Raw genomic sequence first — 17,037 nt, 5'->3', positions numbered from 1 at the left:
ATCCTTATGTAAAGGTCTGGTATTGTGGAAGCCTCATTAACTTCATTATAATGATCCATCAGATCATTAATGAAGTTATGAGAGACTATATATATATATATATATATATATATATATATATATATATATATATATATATATATATATATATATATTATTTATGATGGATGTTTGTTTCGAGCATTTAAAAGCAGATGCCAACATGGGAAAAAGTGGTTTGTGGAAGTATTTTTTCCAAGCAGATTGAATGAGTATCAAACATTATCATATACAGTGTGCATGCATACTTGCAGAGAAATATCTTTAATGTCATCCCTACCCAGTTATATCAAGCCATGGTGCACTGCTTCTGTGTCTCTGCAGAGTCACTGTAAATATGGAGTTGCGACAGAAACCACACTCTGAAGTCTGAGGAACTTTCATTGGGTCGGCTGGTGGGTGGTGTTTCCATTGCAGCCTTCTAACCACATCCAGTGCCGTGACTGGAGGGGTGCCAGGCCACATCTGGAGCTCATTGCAGCTGACGCCACACAGCACAAGGAGATGGGGTGGGGGGTGGATGTCAGCTTAGAAAACCAGGCCAAGAGAGCTGTTTACCCTCAGTGACAAGTATCCACACAGCAACAGGGGACTGTCAGTTGAGTCACCCAACTTGAATCTCTCATGTCAGTGATTTGAATTTGCCCTGCCTTTTTCCTCATTGATCAATGTGAGGATACTGGCACGGTGATATTGCTATTCATTTCTATGGTGGCATTATAACAAAGTATGTGTTATTTGAATTAGTTAATCCTTTTCAAATGGCACACAGACTGTTATACCCAGTCATGGCAGGCATCGATTGTTCCACTGCCAGATTCCATGAAGGATAATCAAAGTTGATGTCTTGGATTTGCCAGCAGTCAGCAAGCTAATGAAAACCCTATGTGTCATCGGGGAAAAGTGGAGGAATGTTAAAAGGCCTCATTCTTTTTTGATATATTTTCATGGGCTGGTTTGAATTTGAGAGCTGCATGCCCCTTTATGTGGAAAACGCTCAAAAACTGTCCTGTGTATAGGCGAAAATTAGCAGTTTTCTTTAAAAGAAAAGGAGAAAAAAGGACCTCCTTTCAACTCTTGGCTTTTTGTTTAAACACCCATGTTACTTATGCAGTCTATTGTTAATGCATATGCTCGAGTGAGTGATCTGGAGGATGTTTCATGCAAAATTTCTCTGAAGATCGCATGTGATCTCATGCCTGGTTTTCAAACGCTTGCAAGTAATGTGAGGACTTAGGGAGGACTCCACAAGATGAGGAATTTGGATTATAGCTCTGTTTAGTGAGATTTATTTGGAAAGCAATGAAACTTCCTGGCTGTAGAACCCACTTCCTCCATAATGAGCCCATGTTAAACCAGGACGGGATGTTATTCCCCTCCAAAATAGAAGTGCCACTCTGGTGTGGAGGATTTGATGTTAGAGGGCTTTTTCGTCTGTTGGATTTTAGAACTGTCCAAACTGTTTCTTGGGAAAATCCTTTCCCGTAAAACATCTCAAATGAGAATATGTTTAAATTTCAAATTTCAAAGGTGTGACTATTTGCTCATTTTATTGTGCTACATGTTTAAATCAATTTATGTTAGTTTTTCATTTTTTTATATATATAATTCTGACAGGACAGAGTGATGGCAATCGAACATCACACTGCAACAGAGCTGGCTCTTTGCTCCATCCACTAAGACCAGGACCATTCCCTGATCTCACAGCTGTATTTGAGTCAGCCTGAAGCATGCACCCCCACCCCTGCTTTTAAGCTATCCTGAAGTAATCAGGTAAATGGTGGGCAGATGGGTAAATGATTAAAAAAAAAAGAAGAAAGAAATGGGCACACGCTAAAGAGTGGTGCTCCAGACACACTGGCATGATCTCATCTGCAGTGCACTGAGGGGCTGGCAGGATGGGTGGTAGTGGTGGGGGTTGGGAAGTTTGGGACTGCCATAATCAAATCTACGGGAGCTGCTCCTCAGAGATCCTACATAATCCAATTTAGGTCCACTCCCACTTCAAAGCAGCATGTTGTCTGATGATTGAAGTGATGTTGGAGATCTTACGCTCCCACTTTCCAGGTCAGCGGGTGATGGGAGGCATGGGTGCACAGGGCTGCTGCTTGTCTGACTGGCAGAGATGTCAGGCTTGCCTCTTCATCGTACCAAGAACAAACAGTATATTGTGATATATATTCTTCAAATCTTTGGAAACAGTTTTTCCTGTATCCTTTCTCTTATAGTTTCATTAAACAGGAAACAGACCAATCCTGCCACCTGATAATAAAATATTTTCTCTTGAATAGGAAGAACTTGTCAATAAGATGAAATTGATATTTGCTGTTTCTGTAGCTTGTCCCTACATGCCTAACGTAGCTTGGATTGGACTAAACCTCCCTCCCTCTTTTAAAAGTTTAAAATAAATGATTAATACCCCATGTCCCCTCCAAAAATGAATAATTCAGCAAGAGAAAAGTCCTGCTTGTGTGATGTGTACTTATGCACATTATGTCATCCTATATTAAAATTGGCTATTGGGAGAGCGGGCGGACCACGGCCACGTCACTATGATAACTCAGACATAACCATAAGCAAACCTGATATGCCCATAGGCATGTCACTATGACTCAGACATAACCATAAACAAACCTGATACCCCCATATATAGGCATGTCACTATGACTCAGACATAACCATAAACAAACCTGATACCCCCATATATAGGCATGTCACTATGACTCAGACATAACCATAAACAAACTTGATACTCCCATATAGGCATATATGGAGATCCAGTTGTCCAGAGCCACAGATCCGACCTCTATGCCCAATGGTCATGTGCATATATGGGACCGACCTACTTCAAACTCGGGGGAGTGTGGTGTCCGCCGTCGAGTAGTTAGGATATGCGGTTGTCCAGGACCGCCGATCCAACCGATATGTCCATATTTGGTATAAATGGATCCAGTTTGTCCAGAACCGCCAAATATTGGTGCTCAAATCAAGAACTCTAGTATCTCTAAACAAGACCAGGAGACCTGGTTCTGCCAGACCCAAAATGCAGTCCTAGTATGTAACACACCTACAAACCACTTTATAACTGAAGTTCATGAATCACGATGTCATGAATAGTTCGTGACGAAAGGGGACGTCACAAACTTTTTTTTCGCTGGGGCCGGAGGACAAATGACCCCTGCCCATGTATGACGAAAGGGGACGTCACGAACTTTTTTTTGGCTGGGGCCGGAGGACAAATGACCCCTGCCCATGTATGGACGAAACAGATACAAAGCCTCATGTAAGCCCGACCCCTTGGGTCTGGCAAAAACTAAGTGATTAAAAAATAGAATTCAGCAAGATGTCACCTTTTACTTTTATAGAGAGTATGTATTTTGTCATGGATGGTTTAGTTATTTAAATTTCAAAACATATACGTATATAGCCCCCCATTCAGTTACTGCACTGAACTTCCATATTATGATCTCCCTGTTCTTTCAACCCCCACATAGTGACCAAGTATTTTTTGGTGAATATAGGCTACATTGATTTTGAGGGATATATAGTTGTTATATGGTTGTTTTGTTCTTTTCTTGAGTCCTTGTTAAGTAGGATTTTCAGAGTCCAGGGTGGATGTATACAAGTTTCTTTTTATTGATTATGGAGATGTAATATTCTCAAAAGCATGGCGAGACAAACAACCTCTACCGCATCAGTTAGAGGACAGTTAATGAATCTTTCAGATCTAGTTCCCATCATGTAAGAATTGAATAATAAATTAACTCATTATGTACAGTATTACTTATCCACATACATGGCATTCTTAAAGGCAGGGCAACAGATGCTGGAAATTCAAATAAAGTAAAAAACGGTAGGCTAAGAATTTTAATTGTATTTATTTATATTGGCATATAAATAAATATGTTATATATTTAGGAAATCAGTGTTAGAAGAGCTACAGTATATGCGCCTGCCCCAAGATTCTGAAAACATCTATTAAATTAGGTTTTGTGTCAGGAGTGGAAGAAGTCCACCCTGGTAAACTCACCTAAGCTCTGCATAAACAATACAAGGATACTTATATAATTAATAGTTAACAGTAAATAGGTTTCCAGAGCATTGCAAATAAATCTGGCTTTGAATGTGAGACCAATATTATACCAAGTTCAATACAGTATGTACAACTAGCAACTTCCTCTCATTGTGACGTCATGATTCTTCACCCGGGTATCTGTTTTTCCAACAGTTATTATGATAAACATTTTTGGGCGGTGAAACCGCCCCTATAAGTGAGGTTTGGAAATTTGTACAATTATCTTGGGCAGTGAAACCGCCCCTATAAGTGAGGTTTGGAAATTTGTACAATTATCCTGCGCTGTGATTGGCCAATCACAATCTATTCAGGACTGTGATTGGCCAGTGTCACATGACACATGTGCATAGCCCTATATAAGAAACCATAACTTTAAAAAAAAACATAAATTGGTTTTTTTAAAGTTATGGTTTCGTCCATCATAAAGAGTGTTTCAATAAATGTATTTATCTTTTGTACATGATTGGTTGACTCCATTCAGTATTGTGATTAGCTAGCAAGACACCGCCCACTTCACACAGGGTGTGATTTTATATATACATGTATTTTTTAAGCAACTGGTATTGTTGTCTAGATATGGACTAATATGTTTGTGAAGTTGTCCCTTATCTATTGCCCTACCTTTAAACCTATTATACTTTGTTTCATGACTCTGTCACTCATAATAACTGATGAAATAACAGATTTTCATTATGCATTTACTAGTGTTGTTACCTTGAAAATCTGTTGAGCACACTATCATGCAACAAAGTACAAACTAGAAAAGTGTGCTCCTCGGAGTGCAGATCTCCGCCAGGCCTGCTCGCCTACCCAGGGCTGTGTCAGTCGTGGGGTGCAGCACGAGGAAACTGCTGAGTTTGTACAACAGACGATGCAACTTTACATGTTTGTGGCACCCCCCGATGGGCAGAAGTGAAAACGGTTTTGGAGGTGCGCTCTCTCATGTGATTCTAATTTGGGTATGATTGGATATTGCATTCATGATATATGCCGTTTTTTTGTAAGAAATAGACCCCTCACCCCACCCACATCTTTTTGAAGGCAATTACAGGAAAGGTATGGAGTATCAAAACCCTGTTTGATGGTCATTGTCACATCATGACTCCCGAGACCATTGTGTCAAATTCGGTGGAAATTCGAATATGGGGAGATGGGCAGGTATACTTAACCCCTGTGCCACCCAAGCGCCATTTCAGCATTTCAACAGAGCTCCCCGTCAACGAGTTTACGGAAGTGGTGCGAGCTACATACATAGCAACGGTGATGGACCGATATATTATTCTATGTGGTGGATGATGTTATACCAAGGGGCCAGCCTGACATATTTACATTGAAGCCGATACGAAAGAGAGACAGTTCATGTGAATGGCCTGTATGGCGCTGTTTTACCCCTGCAGGTGTCAGAAAGAATATTCTCTCATTGTAAGCGGATGGGTTTTTGACTAACTTTAGACTAGATTTTCTTACCTTAATAAAAAATTGTCATAAATACTATATGCTTCCAGTCGCTAGTTTAAAGTCTCCTTTCAATCGTCATGATATGCGTTTTGCTAAAATTATTCTAAAATTGACGATAAAGTAGGCTATGCTCCAGGAGGGGCGGGATGATTTGATTGACAACCTACACAACCAATAGCATTCATTCCCCGCCCCCGGCGTTCTTGATTGACAAGCTACCCAACCAATAGCATTCTTTGGGGATTGTTTTCCGGTTCCCTGGTCACATGTCTGGTTGACCCGCCCCCGCTTTGGTCACATGTCTGGTCTCAAGCAATAGCGTTTGATTTCCGACGTGCCCTTTGGTATATATTAAAGATGGCGGATTGCACATTCCTGAACAATGGGCTTCATTTACGGTCTGTAGAAACCAATGGCGTGACGCTGTCCATTCATTTTATACAGTCTATGTGTTATACCCAAGGTGAAGGTTCAGGTTTTTTACAGGAAGTAATGATAGTCTGTTGGAACCTTTATCTATAAACATGTTTGCACGCTAGTGTTGTGCAACTTCTTATTTGAAAGACAGGGGATTCTATTAATTGTTTAACTAACTAATATTTGAGCCACTTCATCTGAACTATAGTTTTGGTCCTGGTTGTGCTAATCTGTTTATGGGATATTTATATAGATATATAATTTTGTTCTACATAACAACCCTTATTCTGACCATATTCTCATGTAGACTGTTTTCTTATGTGGAAAGGCCCATCATATATACTGCATTAATTTGTATCATATCTGAACAGCATGACAAGCGCTAATGTAGTGCTTAGCAATCATAAGGTTTATTTTTTCTTTATTTTTTTTACAAACTTTATTTAGTTTTTTTTTTAGCTTATAGTACACAACAACAATGCAGGACACAAAATTGCAGAAAAATAAGATCCAATACACACATAAACAAAGATCAACTAGACAATTAGGTAACATAAACTAATAACAATCATGAGGTTTCTCTTCTAGAAACTATAGATTATCAGATCTCTACCACCCTCACTAAACATACAGACAATTAAGAACAGCCTTAAGAGGTTCAGAGGCAGCCCTTGGTCATATTGTAAACTGCATCTTTTAAAATGACTGGGAGAGACGGAAGCTTGTAATATAGACAGCATGTAAATGTTAAATATGGACATACCCAATAAATAAATTGCACTCTTGACGCAAGGCTCACCAAGAGTGAGCCAGGTAAGAGGCCAGCATAGTCCAGTATATATAAATCCTGCACAATGACACAATTGTTGAGGCTCTTTTAGATGATTTATTTACACAGTAAAAAAAATTGTGACGCAGTGGAAAGAAGTGTGTGTGTGTGTGTGTGTGTGTGTGTGTGTGTGTGTGTGTGTGTGTGTGTGTGTGTGTGTGTGTGTGTGTGTGTGTGTGTGACATGTTTGTCCCCAGACCATCATCAGCATTACTTGCATGTTGCCCATGTTTGTTTTAAATATATTCAAGCCTATTGGTAGTAGCCAATGGGATGAGGCAAATGGGAGGAACAGAGTGCCATCAATAAGCTCATCAATACATATTGCAACATGCATACAGTTTATTGCAATATACAATATATTGTACAGCTATAAGTTCTCATCCTACCTCCTTGAAAAGGGGACTTTCTTTCTGTACCACTTTGGAGGGTTCTGAGCTGGAGTCTTGGACATGCGTGGACTTTCAAGAGAGGGCCTATCCTACTAGTTATAAAGCTCTAGAAAAGTCAGTCAGTCTTGTGCAGTCATTGTTAGAAAACACTGGGATATTCTATCTTAAGGTTCTACTCTATTTTCTTACTACAGAGCTAGGAATGTCCGTGGCTTTCTTGTACTGTATATGCTGAAACCTCCATCCAATCTGTTTCTGTCCAGAGGCGTTTGGACAGGATGACTGGATTCTTTCTTTGTTGCAACTGTACTGCATGTGAGAACCCAAAGAGAACAAGCACTTTCACCAGTCATATCACTTCTCTCATATCCATGTGGGCTGCAACATATATAAGAAAAACTAACAGGCCTGAAAGACATGCCTCATAGAACATGAAAAGTGTCTATTGGTACTAGGAACTTTCATGAAGCCAGTCATCCTGTCTCAACACTCATTTTGTTATTCAACAGATCTCTAAAATATTTAGAGGGGATGATGTTAATTACGTGAATCTAAATGTAAATGGGATTTCTACATGACGACAATGCATCCAGAGGGTCTTAATGAAGAGCCATTTGATTTTTGTAACCTCTTGATTATCTCTTTCTCTCAGGGGCTCCTTGTATTTATTTATTTATCAAAAGTTACTATGTTTATACTTGTACAGCTGTACAATATCTTGTATTTTGCAATATATTATATGTATGAATATTGGCACTCTGATGGGACACCTGGTAGCTTATTTAAAGCCAACATGGACAACATGGGAAGTAGTGCTGAATCTGAGGACCAAAGTGTCACATACTTTGATTCCTACTGTCGCTATTGTTTACTATGTAAATAAATAATCTAAAAGATCCTCAACATTTTTGTCAGTTTGTGCAGGCTTTTTGTATTTATACTGGACTATAATGCTGGCCTCTCACCTGGCTCACTCTTTATCCTTGTGTCAAATGTGCACTTCTAGATTATTGGGTATGTCTATATTTAACATTTACATGCTGTCTATATTACAAGCTCCTGTCTCTCCCAGTCATTTTAAAAGATGCAGTTTACAGTATCATCAAGGGCTGCCACTGAACCTCTAAGGCTTTTTCATCACTATAGTAATTTGAAAGATTGGTTGCAGTTGGCATCTGTTAATTCCAACGTCAATGTGAATTCAAGTGCAACAGCCACATCCAGACAGGGTTTTTTAAAGACATTTATGTGGTAAAGTTGTCAAAAGCAATGTTTTTGAGCCTGGGATATGGGGGTTGAATTCTCTGAGGATAACAAAACCAAATCCACTTGATGGTGAGTCATCCACTAACATTGGCTGGCCTGTGATGTTACTCACAGGACTTTAATATACTTTAGTTAGTCTGAATATCCCATGGGCACGCATAAACTAATAAATACATGCTGCTGATACTAAAGCTGAACATAAAGTCAGAAAAAAGCTTGAACTTTGATGCTGAATAGAATACATTATGAACAAGGACAACTAATGTTCAAGGTTACCTGTTCTGATGTTGAAATAAGTGTGTTGGAAAATGCACTACAGTGAAATATGTTTGTGAAACCATAGCGTAAGGATAGCACACATTGAGAAACCATACGAAAAAATAAAACAAATATTCTGAATAACATCAAGGATTGTAATTGTCCTTGACATGGAGTTATCGTAGGTAGGCTGGTTCAGAACTTGATGCACCAGGAAAATCCTGACATCTTTGGACAGCAGCTGAATGACAGGCTTTCATTCAACTACAGAATATTGTCAGCAATGATTGGCACAAAATAGACAAATTACATGCGTAGTCAAGTATGCTGAATGTAAGGAAGGACTTGTTGAGCAAACCCCCCCCCGTTTCACCTTTAGAATCCACATGCGGGGAGATATGCCCTGCAGTCCCCCTTCCCCTCTAGTCATTCATGTGGCAATGTGGTTAGAATACAATAGAATGACAACAAAATAGCTGCATCTAGTCTGTTATTAATCATTCACTGGTAAAACAATGGAGCTGACTGGCTTTCTTTCCTGCCACGTCCATTGATAGTTGCTTCAAACTGTCACAGTGCAACATTCACAACAACAGAAACAACGGACCCTCTTATTCAGTGTAAATGACAGGGGGACACAGCGGCACGCTACACGTGTAATTGAACAAGATGATTACGCTGATGAACCGAGACTCATCGAGGCATACCGGCCCTCTATCAGCAGGTGCCCAGAACACACTAGGCCATTCATATGCGCATTCCTGTCTCTCCACTCAGAGCTCAGCAGGTTCCTCCAGGCCTCACAGGACTGGGGGCTGACGCACACAAAAGGGTCTTCAATCTGCCTCAGACAACAGCCAGCATAAAGGCCCGGAAAGCCACAACAGCGTTATGTCAAAGACTAGGGTGGGGGTAGTGATTGGAGCTGGGAGGCCTTGTGTAGCCAATGCTGATGGATGGATAAGGACTGGGGTTCAGTCAATGTAGTGGAAGTTCTGTCTGAGTTTTTCTGAATAAAGAAGGATATTTGTACTTGCCCTCTAACAATGGAATGCAAACAGTGAGGGAAGGACAATAAAACTCCACTTTTGGCTGTGAAGAAGCTGCTAGGGAAATTATCATGCAAAGCATGCCTGGGTCATATATTGTTCCATCTCAGCATTGCATGACTCGCTGTTTGTTCCATGCTGATGTGTGGGTTTGTGTCCCTTCAGTTTGCTTTTGCATAAGGTAGCCCAGGCTTTAACAATGTCCGGCACATTTCCTTACATTGAAAGGAAGAAAGGAGTGATAAAAAATGCCCCACCTCAACTTAAAACAGACTGTGGGCCTAGGCTGTGCTTTTGTCTCCTAGTGAAGGTTCAACTGATGTGGAAGCATAACCCTGTCACGAATCATGTAAATCAGTAAACTCATTCATCCCTTGTGAACAAACTCTGTTCAAATAAGGAGTCCTTATAATTTTTTAAAAACATAATGCTTATTTCATTATAGATTTAACTTCTTGAACCCTAGCATCGCTATTACAGGATGAACATTTAGAAAAAGTAGCAGATCTGCAAGCTCACAACACGCCACAATTGTAAATCAACTATTTTCTGCTGAAATAGGAAGGGGTAGTAGATCCCTCGGGGGGACACTGGTCAATTAAGTATAGGGTTTCAGTGGTTAAAACGTTTGTCACATGTTCATTTATCGTGCCTGCATGGTAAATGTCCTTTTGGTGAGAAGTGAAGTAATTCAGCCTATATGCTACTTGAACGACCATGGCATCTGGACATCACAGAGATGGATTAATGGTTATTGTCTCTGCCAGGCCGTAGGCCATGGCCGGAGACTATGTTTTTGCCCCTGTCTGTCTGTCTGTCTGTCTGTCTGTCTGTCTGTCTGTCTGTCTGTCTGTCTGTCTGTCTGTCTGTCTGTCTGTCTGTCTGTCTGTCTGTCTGTCTGTCTGTCTGTCTGTCTGTCTGTCTGTCTGTCTGTCTGTCTGTCTGTCTGTCTGTCTGTCTGTCTGTCTGTCTGTCTGTTGAGCTAATCTCCTGCACCGTTGGAACAATCTGCGCGAAACCTTGCACGCACACTCCCTGAAATGTTCACATCGCCCTGGTATAGCTCCACCAGGAGGCAGATTCTTGCAAAACACTTTTTTTTATATTACTCCTACTTATTTTGTTGCAAATGGGTAGACATTATCTCTATAGTCATGTGATCAAGACGGATCTGTCCAGTTTTCATATTCCATCCTGATTGGCTAAGATTGGCTTCCAAAGTTTGCAGGAGGGGACCGTTTTGCACAAAATGCCTCAAATCATGTATGCAGCTGTGAAACTTTACACACACATACCCACTAGGCCAAGGAAGAAATGCTACCCTACATTTTTCAAATCAGCCTCATGGACCTATAACTCTTGAACCATCGGCCATACAATCAAAATAAATTTCCCCTTGGATTCCTTTGATCATTAAACTCCCCAAATAAGCCACACCCATTTCCACTTGACAAGTCATGTTGCATGGCACTAATAACCATTTAAAATGTTCCTTATTTTAGCCCTCTAAGGATGGTAGTGTGGTTGGTTCAAACCACTTTGGTCCGGTTGGGCGTAAGAAGCAACATGGCATTTAGCAGACGCTCTTTATCCAGAGCGATTTACAGTAAGCAAGGACACAATACATCATAATACATCAATTGCATAAAAATAGTAATCTAATAATAAAGTAATACATAAGTAAACCAATAATCTAATAATAACTAATATATACGTAAACCAAGAACCTATCATCAGCCTACATTGAAACTATACACACTGTCACTATAGGATGCCAGGTCAACAATGACCTGGCATGTGTCTACATAACATGCTATCTAAGTTACATTTTAGCCTTTGCATAATTCTGCAAGGTCGTCAAAAACATATTCTAACATATAGCACAGATTTGTCCAACAGAATACAACCACCTTAAATTCTACTAATATTCCTGCACTACACTATACTGCACACTATTGATCCAGGTACACAGACCTACTGTATAGACGTTAGACAAACAGAGCAGATATATTTAATTACATTTGAAAAGTTTTAAAAGTTTTACATCAACTTATCCTTACGTGTTAACAAGTATTATTTCTTAACAGCAAAAGTAAAAAAAAATGTTTGTATTTAATCTAGTTTTTAAGTTTCATTGCAAAATATATTAGATTACAAAGTTTCACTGTTTACACATTATTTATTCTAATTTTAATACATACATTTCTTAGTTTTGATTGTTTGTTTCACACTTGCTTTGACAATGAAAATGTATGTTTCCCATGCAAAGCCCCTTTGAATTTAAATTGCTCAGTCTAGAAGTTGTTTTTTGTTCTTTTCTCATGTGCAAGAAAATGCACATGTGTCCCTTCTGTGTTGTTATAAATAGTCAAACTGATAATGTATCTAACTTTAAATATATCTGTGATCACATAGGAATGGAAGTTTACAGCATTTTAAGCACACGCTTTTTCAATTGGACACAATACATCAATCATCTCCCCTCATCAGAAGACTTTAATAATGAATCAAAGAAGTATACAAATTATGAGCACATGTTATGAATAGCATCATGTCTTTCATGTCCCTGTCACATAATTTAATAAATATCCTTATAAATTACTTCATATAGCTCCAGCAGCCTCTTTGTTGAGGAAACCAAAAGAATGGTAACACTAAACCCATCTATAAAATATGTGGTTTGAAACTGTATGACTGCATCAAATGCATGATGTGCTGATCCACGTTTTGTTATGAAATGGTAAGTATGTGGTACATTCACTTTTTATTTGCATGCCTTTATTAAAATTCACTGACTCTTACAACTTTCTATTCAAGTCAAATTTTCTTTCATTCTGCTAACCGAAACAAATACAGCGGGCACATTTGGTAACCTTGTTTCAGCACCAGGGTTAAACACATTAATGAGGAATTTCATTCTAATATGTGATATGCTCTTACTGAAAAACTTGACACCTGTTTGGAAAAGTGCTTGCAGGCATGAAATTAATCTAATATGTATGTGGCAAAATCATCCTGTAAACTTGTAAAGACAAGCCCAGATCCAGTCTTGTTTTTGTATTATGGCTAATATTGTTGGGGCTGGAGAGCCATTGGGTCAATTCAGCAGAAAATGTGGTTCCATTTGCCTTGAGGTTAAACGCAATGCAACAGCTGTGAGATTGTTTGCTCTCTATAAAAGTGAATAATGGAGGACTGTGATGGCCCTGGGCCCTGTCTAACTGGCCTGTTTACCTGACATGGCTCTTTCCCTGCCCTTCTTGTGCTCTGTTTCCCAAGACAGGTAAAGGTGAGTTCATGGTCTGCAGCTGGGTGGAGGCCTTTTCAGGGCCATTGGGCCAAGGTTGTGGTGGCTCTTGGTCGTCTCCTCTAGGCAGGGTGTCCCTTTTAGTTTGGTTGTGTTTATTAGTTTTCTCCCACCTCACTATTATTTAATTTGTATGATTTATTTTCTTGGTATTTCTAATAAACTATGTGCTAAACATATCTTTGGGAACTTGGGGCTCGTCTAACTGTGGACATAGGGTGATGTAAATCTTAGATTGAATAGGTGTTGGCAGAGATAAATACCCGCCTAAACCCTGATTTGATGCATGGTGTGTACTGTGTACAGATTCTACAGAAGTCCAATTGATTGGGGATTAGAGTTTTTTTGATGGTCAATTTGGTTACCGTTTGAGTAACATTTGGTGATCTCGCCTAGGGTGCCAGGATGGCCCGAATCGCCAATGGTGGAGGAGACTCAGATGCTAGAATTGCCAAATTATGTTCCCAGTAGTGTAAAATCAACAGGGCTTGTGGCTCTTGCACCCTCTTGCATCTTTCCTCCCTGCTTACTTTCCCATGCATGCTGGCATCAAACTCGGCCACAGTTGCCGAGGGAGTGTCGCCTGGGCCAGGGGCTATTGCCGCTAATGCAGCTGCTGTTGCTACCACTGTGGAGATTCTTGCTGCTGCTGTGAGGACGGTGCCTGGGCCTGCTGCAACTGGTGCCACTGAATGGGCCTGTTGCTGCTAAGGAGGCGCTGCCTGGGCTGTTACTAGTACTCCCCAGCTGCTGCCCTCAACATCACAGTCCACCGCTACTGCTTCTACTGCCCTGCTGCTACATTTACCAACACTGCCCTCGTCCGCTGCTGAGGGGCACTCATCAAACCTGTTAAAGAAACTGGTCATTTCATTGGCCTGCTCCCGGTACCCTGTCACTGCTGTGCTCGCAGAACTGTAACCGGTAATCTTCTTGTAACCCCCAACACCTCCCGGTTATTCTGCTCCAGGCGATCCTCAAGTTTGCCCCAATAGTTGTCCCTCGCCTGCGCTCATCATCATTTCAGATTTGCCGTCAGACGCCAGCACCCACTTAGGAGACCATTTGTAGGATTTGTGTACCATTTCACTTCTAGTGGCTCCAATTGGGATGGTGTATCTTCATAAATTAACCATCTTTGCCAGCAGTCTCCTCACAACCGGTAGGTAGGCGGGGACCAGCCTCACCAAATTGTGAGCCTTCTGGGTATCGTGCGAGAATCAGACAGATCTAAATGCCAGTGTTATGTATGTGTACATAATTGTTAATTTTCTTAAAGGGATAGTTCACCCAAAAAAAATACTTTTTTTCTATCCATTGGTCACCCCATGGAGACTTGAATTCATGTATATTTAGGGTTTTTGTTGCATTCCTAAGCCAATAATTTGATGACCAGTGGACCGGTAGGCAGCGGTTCCAGTAGGAGATACAAAGGAGAATCTTTGTGTCTCCTACCGGAACAGCTCCCGGTCATCAAATTATTGGCTTAGGAATGCGCCAAAAACTAAAAAATATCCATGAATTCAAGTCTCCAATCGATAGAAAAGTCATTTTAGGGGTGAACTATCCCTTTAATCTGTTTTATTTTGTAGACACTGGTGTCTCTGCTGTTTTGTTGTTGATACTGTTTTATTTCTGTTCTATTCTTGTCTGCATTATTTAGCCTACTGTAGGTGTTAGGTTCTTTTTGTTATGTTTTATGCCAGCCGTTTGTGGTGTTTATTGCCTTCCCCCAAGCTAATAGCAGATCATTGTAGCTGCCGCATGGTGCTAATGTTGAGAGTTTAACACATGTTAATTATAACAACAACAATAGTCTATATATTAATATTATGCTATAATTCACGGAATCTCTGTCTGTCTGTCACACAAAATTTGTACCCAGCATAACTCGGAGTGTCCGACCTTTCGGTCTGAAACTTGCTGTGTGTGTCTCATATGACCCCGAGTAGAGCTCAACATTTTTTGACTCACCGATGATTTACGATTTGACATAACGCGAACGGCGCTGAATCGGACTTCAGATGGCACTATTTGAAATAACTATTCCTAACTTAATATTAGGGGCTGTAGTCTGTTCTCACCAAGCGGGCTGAGTGGTCCGCCTTGCTGGGGGTGAGCGTTCCGCGGCAAGCAGGGCGAGTGGTCCACCGCTGGGGGTGAGAGTTCCGTGCCAAAAATGGGGGCGAGTGTGTTTTGGGGCGACCGTTCCGGTTGCCGTATCAGTAAGTCCCTGAGTGGCTAACCTGACCCGTCAGCTTAACTGATTGGCTGAGCTTTGCATAACGTTTGTGCCGCATAGCCAGTATAAATGGAACAACTTGCATCGTTCCCGACATGTATGGCCCCGAATAGGCCGGTGAAGTAATAATAATAATAACTAACTTCGCGGCCTCACATCTAGGCCGATGGCGTAGGGGTTATGGCACAACCACAAATAGGCCCGACGAAGTGTGATATGTTCTCTCTTTCTGTTAGAATGCTAGTGGCATACGTCGCCGTCCCGATAGTGGGAAGAATATCTGAACTGTGTGTTCACTAGTAAGAGACCACACCTTCTGCTTAAGTTTAACAGGTTTTATTGAACGAAAATGGGTGGATGTGTGTGGATGCGGAACCCGGGAAGGGCGAGACTCAGGGTGGGGGGAGTATGTCTCGGGAGCGGACGGCTACCGGGGCTTGATCGGGTAGCGTCGCCTTCGGCTCGGGATACGGCCCCCTCCCGGGTTCCTGAGAGAGAGAAAAGAAGCAAGGTTAGTATTGAGGCGGCGGAGGTAGACGGGGAGGATGGGGGGAGCGTTCGAGACCACGTTAGTAGTAGGAACGAGGAGCAAAGGCTCACGGCTGAATTTAAGCCCGTCTACTGAGGTGATTGTGACGTGAGATTGGCTGGCTGATAATGGAAAGCAGGTGTAGGTGATAAGGTGATGGCGAGCGGGGAGTTGCCGAGTTAAGCAGAGGGCGGTCTCCACTCCTGAACTTACGTTGTATACAACTGCATTTATTGCCAGTACTTCACATTATGTGTAGGGTGGGTATGGCGCCGTACATTGGTGAATACTCAGTAGACCTGTAGATTCTCTCTCCTTACTTTCCATGTATAGGGCCGCTCATCTTCTAGCATTAACCTTTATTGTAGTTTCTATAGTGGAGTATTGTTTATATACTGTTTTTAAACAATTGTATAGGTAGGTGTAATAAATGTCATCATTACTATGTACAGTATCATTATAAAGGATATGTGAGTTTTTAGCTGGGTTGAGTGTTAAAGGCTGTATACAAAAACAAAAAAGAATCCGGGCCTTGCCATGACCTGTTATCTTATCGTAAATTAGATTTATATATATATGTATATATGTATATTTAAAGGTAGGGTAAGTGATATTTTTTGGTTAAAACAAAAAGTATTTTGTTAAAAAGTTAACTATATTGTGATAGTAACCATGTGATAGTAACCATTGCTATAGAGTGTTTGTTCAGTAACAGGGGCCTCCCCGTCTCTCCAGCTCTTTAATAAACAGAAGAAAAAAAAAATGTTAGGTGACAATATTTCAGCCAATCAGCAGAGAGTACCCATTTATCAGCTTAATTTTTATAGTGTTCCAGTTTCCATTTTGTCAGCTCATTTCTTAGTGTCATCACTTCCAATTTCACTTGTTTAATCTGTATCCTGACTGAGTTCTCTATCCTTATTGGATAAAATTGGAAATTAAACTGAAAATGAAACGAAAATGCATTTTCTGTTTTATAAAGAGCTGGAGAGACATGGAGACTCTTGTTACTGATCAGACACTCTATAGCCACGGTTCTCAAAGTGGGGTCCGCGGATCCGCAAGAAATGAGACAGACTCCAGTCACTTTCAAATTGGAGCACTGCAGAGGGCAGGTGTGTGCGTCTGTTTCCAGCTGACGCTCGTTGACGCTTGTTAATGTTATGCTTTTACACT

Source organism: Gymnoscopelus braueri (assembly GCF_963280865.1).
Source record: "Gymnoscopelus braueri genome assembly, chromosome: 7".
In the NCBI taxonomy this organism is placed as follows: Eukaryota; Metazoa; Chordata; class Actinopteri; order Myctophiformes; family Myctophidae; genus Gymnoscopelus; species Gymnoscopelus braueri.
Note: the sequence above shows the minus strand (reverse complement) of the source record.